We start from the raw sequence: 4,900 nt of genomic DNA, 5'->3' as shown, positions 1-4,900 counted from the left end.
AAAACTAAATCGATGTTCATACGTAAATAATGCTAGTATTATGTGTGTAACGTTAGTGCATATGGATATTTTCATTGTTATTATGTGTGTAACGTTAGTGCATATGGATATTTTCATTGTTATTAGAAAATATTAAAATCCAATAAACCAATGTCGTGACAGTATTCACACTTGTCAGTCTTCATTCCTTGAAAAGGCATGGAAACAGTTTCATATCATCTATTCATTAAATAAGATAGTGCCAAATTTCAGAAGATGTAATAAATATATTATCGAAGAAATCTTTGTTTTCAAAGCACAGTCGGGACCCCTAACAGAATATAATAGAAACCGTCCATATTAGCGTGTCTGATTGTGCGACAGTGCTTAATCTATTAACAAGATAAAAGTAGTTGCCTTTTCTCAGAACTTCTTTCATCGACGTGGTTTCAAATCTACATTAAAATGTTGCCCGTTTCTAGAGGCATTGCTTAAGGCAATCTAATTAGTATCGCTCTATGCGGAGCTAGTATCTCATGCAGTCTCACACAAAGAGACTTACATATTCACGCAAGCAGGTCAATTGAGAGCCGTGCATGCCACGTGAGCAGAAAGCTCGTGTAAGGTATAGATTTAGAAAAAGCCCTCACTGTGTTCTTTACAAAGCGTGGCGTCATCCGCAATGGGGAGAAGAAACACTTCTATACGAGACGGACTGATTTAAAGCTTTACTCCGCATGGCATGTCGGTAGTTCTGATGTCCATACTACACATTCGTTGGGACCTGTCCATAGTACTGATTCTTTCTTTCGAAAACATAATTCTCCCTCCCTCACTCAGTCTTTTTCTCTTTCCTCACATACGCGCACACAAACACACACAGCAAGAAGGTTGTGTTCTCGGCGCCGCCTGTGTGTCTGTTGATAGCATAACTGGTCGGGCTGTGAGTGGATATTCATGATGTCAGTTAGGTGGGCAACGTTAGGTGATGGATATTAAGCGAAAGTCAAATTCCATAATGGACCGACCTAAATGCAACATTAGTTTTCTAAGGCCTTATACCACATCACTCCAAACATTTAAATATTAAATTCGAGGGCCAACTTTAACTCTAGGGCCTTCACACTGAAACCTAATTAGCAGGAATCAAGCAGAACCAGCCGGGATGAAGTATTTGCAAAATTCGTACCACATTCGGGGCCATTCGGGTGGGAATTCCAAATGGACCTTCACACGAGAAGGAATGAGCCAAAATGCCGCGGCACTAGGAAGGTAGCCATGACTATAGTTGCAGAAGTGAAACTTGTTGGATGGTTGATAATGTGCCACCAGTATGGAAACCATTAATGTAGATGACAGCTTGGCAATTAATACCAGCGTACCTCACTAGTATCACTTTTACTACAGTAGTTCACTTCTTAAATACAGGAGTGAATGCCTTGTTAGTTGTGATACCACGTTTTTTGTCACTTGAAATCTTGTTACGACATTTATGCTGTCTATTTTGAAAATTTAGCCATCTTGTTTTTTTCACCAAACTTGTTTTTTCGCGTTATTTTTTAACTCTACATGGCATGCCATCCATTTTTTTTTTTATTGAACACATAAAGGCAAAATAACAGACAAGTAGCGGCCCACTCAAGTTAAAACAACTTATATCGGTGCCGCTATTAAAGGAAAATAAGAATAACATATGATTGACAAGATGCAGTAAGTCTGTACAAATGGAATACTAATGTATTGACTGGTAGAAGCGCAAGTCCTGGTACCCCCCACCCCCGGAGATTTTGGTAGGACACGGAACAAAAAAACATGGTTAGAAACGGCCAGTTTGCACAATGTAGTTCTGGGTTGAAGACATAATCAAACAGTTTGTGGAATAGTTGCAAAGGGAAGTACCAAAAAGTAGTAAATGTTTGATTTCATCATCAGAAAGAGAGAAAATATCGAAAAGATGTCCTACGATCCTGGAAAGTTTGCCGAAGAGAGTGTGACGAGGATTATTATGTAATGGGCAGTGAAGTAGGAAATGAGAAATCGATTCGCATTGGCACCCGCAGCTACAGGCTGGACTACCAGTTAAAATTTACTTGCTGTGACCCTACTAAGACTTTTGTTGAGTAACCCAGACGCATGCACCTTGCTTGCCAAGCCTAGGGCATCTAGCCACGCCCACGCCTTGCTCTAAGCGCAGACAGGGAGCAACAATAGCAACAGAGCAGTAAGACAAGTGCAGTTTGCAATATTCCCGCTAACTCCGCAAGCAGATTTTGGTAGGGAAGATTGTGACCTTTGCCACATGCCCGGCATTCTTCCCTCCGGCTCTGACCGCAGAACACAACCATACACGTACAGACACGTCCATTTTTCAGGAGGTAATAAAAATATACCATATGATCAGATGGTCACAACTGTTCCCACCAACCACAGCTTAAAAAGCACACACGCAGCTATCATACAATGTGTCTCCATCGCATTGTCTTACTGATCATGCTACCTCGTAGTACACCTGTCCGGTATCTAGGCAACCTGGGCTCACACCGGCAATAACAAATACGTCATAGCTTGCTGTTTGGCAGACAGTCACCTGGATTAGAGAACAAATACCCCTCAGCAAACCCTAGTCTTTGTGTATGTGCAGCCACCATAAGCTTGACCTGTGACATGTAACAAACAAAGACATGGGATAGGCCGGGGCCACGTCACCAAGGCAAAAACAAAACAGGCCGCCATTATCTTTTGTTATTGTACACGGGGTGTTTCATACCTTGAGGCCCATGGGGATGGGTAAGATACCAGGTAGGCTATCATATCGCGAGACAGGTAACCTACTGTGTTAAATAGCTTCAGTTAGTGCTCTTTGTAGTACTGATCGTTTCTTAGTCGTATATACAGTGCAACAACATTTTCTTCCTGTTATAAGCCATGTAACGTTACGTACGTTAGTTAATTCAAAGTCTTGGACATGGACGTACAACTAGTAACGTTACCATATCTAAATGGCTAAATATGGTAACTGTAACTTTATAAGACGGAATGACCTAGATATTAACGTATGTATGGCACTACTTCTTCAGCGTTGTTGAATAGCAGCTCCATTTTCCAATTAAATTTTAGGTTTTAAATTAGCCACTACAGCACCATGCACACCTGTGTATCTACTGGTGACATTTCAAGTTCAACATGGACAGGCTAGGGGCTGATTTGAAAGAAAAGGTCAAGTTTACAAGTCATCAAAAGGTGGGCACAAATCTACGGTACATTCTTGCCATATCATGGGTATTTTAAGCACTGAGACAATCTAAAGTTACTGTTGTCATAAAGTACATATTGTGACTGAAAACATCTATTTGTCTAAAATATAGGTTCTACAACTACTAACTACTAACTAATATATGGGTTCAGCTAATCATCTCATAAATGACCATGGGTAATAAGACCAGGTCACTTTGCCAGTGCTGCTCCATTGGGGTTGCTACAAAATCTCTGCTGGTAAACCATGGCAGCCAATGTCAATACAATGTTAGCTGTTAGAGTTGTGTTAACGTTAATGTTACAGTTGTGTTTTGCAGCTAGTATTTGTTGGGGCATTGAATCTCAGAAATTTTTTTTTTTTTTTGCTATATCTACATGATTTTTGCTGTTTTCACAATTGATAGTAAGTGCCTTTAAGAGATGGGATGTTCCACATCGAAGTCGACTGTTGTCACCAGTACTATCAGCCCACACCCAGGCACTGATAATGGCAAACAAGAACCTGAAGCCACACCCAAGACAAAACAAGGTAAGATCCTCTAATTGTCAATAACTTGAAGATATTTTCCCTTTAGCAATTTGAATTGTTTACATTTGTCATTCAGTTCATCAGTACTTCTAAAAAAAGATACATTTAGCTTGAACATTCATGTCATATCAAAGGAATCACACTAACCCGCAACAGTCCTTTCTACAAGCTAGCTTTTTGCCAGCAATTTTGTACAAGATTATTGTTCTCTAAAATCAATCACATCTATAAATATTTCATGCAGCATTATTCCTTGCAGTTCATTGTCCTGTAACAGCCAGTGACATGAATAATCTAGTGTACATGCTGTGAGTCTTTGTTAAAGTTAATTCAATATTACAGGGCATTTCATGTACTTAGCAGTGTGTTATGTTGGAGCTGTCACTGTGGCTGTGCCATTTGACAGAGCATTCAACAAATTTCATTTAAGAAAACAGATCTTTAACTGCAGTCCAGTGAGATACTGACCCTTTAGGCTTGACCAATTCTGACTGCTGTTATTTGTAAAAGAAAATTGCATTTGGTGCTTTTTTTTTACAGTAGTTAAGTATATCCATAGTATTGTAAAGTTTGTTCTATTATCCATCCAAATATAGGGTCACAAGATAATAAAAACCAAACACCAGCCCATCATGGCTGTACCAGTGCACATACTTGGAAGGATGGGGAGAAAAATCTGGACCCGGAGACAACAGTTGAAGAATGCTGGAAAGAAATAGACAAGCAGTGTTGGACATGTACCAAGGCAGAGGGCAAGGAAACTTCCAGAGCGCTCGGAGGCTGGCAGGTCGTGCGAGTGTTCGTGTCGTCCACATTTACTGACTTCCATATGGAAAGGGAGGCACTGGTCAAAAAGGTGACACTATGTATTTATATAAATACAAACTTTAATGTGGAAATTAATCTTCATTGACTGTTTCATCAATGTGGAGATTATAAGTGCTGAGGTCATGTCTGATAAGTAACCTCATGATGTTCAAAAGAGTACTGTCCTTGCTACCTACGTATTCACAAACAAGCAAAAATGGAGCTTCCTGACATTAAAAACAAACTGATCAACCTGTTATTCATCATAACATGGGAATTTGATCAGAATACTTGATCTTAATCATATAACTGATGACTCATGACATTGCT

The 4,900-nt window shown here is 39.7% G+C and overlaps 1 long non-coding RNA gene across 2 annotated transcripts; it reads left to right on the top strand.

Moving 5' to 3' along the window:
- The first annotated feature begins 2,559 nt into the window (after positions 1 to 2,559).
- On the top strand, positions 2,560 to 4,659 carry LOC118411633. 2 transcript variants are annotated; one of them, XR_004830699.1, is made up of 4 exons: positions 2,560 to 2,802; positions 3,097 to 3,219; positions 3,639 to 3,763; positions 4,360 to 4,659. It is a non-coding gene; the product is annotated as an uncharacterized LOC118411633 (long non-coding RNA). The 2 variants fall into 2 exon arrangements; XR_004830700.1 differs by having other exon boundaries at positions 2,575 to 2,778; positions 4,360 to 4,658.
- Positions 4,660 to 4,900: the final 241 nt, after the last annotated feature.

Source organism: Branchiostoma floridae, chromosome 3 (assembly GCF_000003815.2).
Source record: "Branchiostoma floridae strain S238N-H82 chromosome 3, Bfl_VNyyK, whole genome shotgun sequence".
NCBI lineage: Eukaryota > Metazoa > Chordata > Leptocardii > Amphioxiformes > Branchiostomatidae > Branchiostoma > Branchiostoma floridae.
This window is presented reverse-complemented; position numbering and strand designations above follow the sequence as displayed.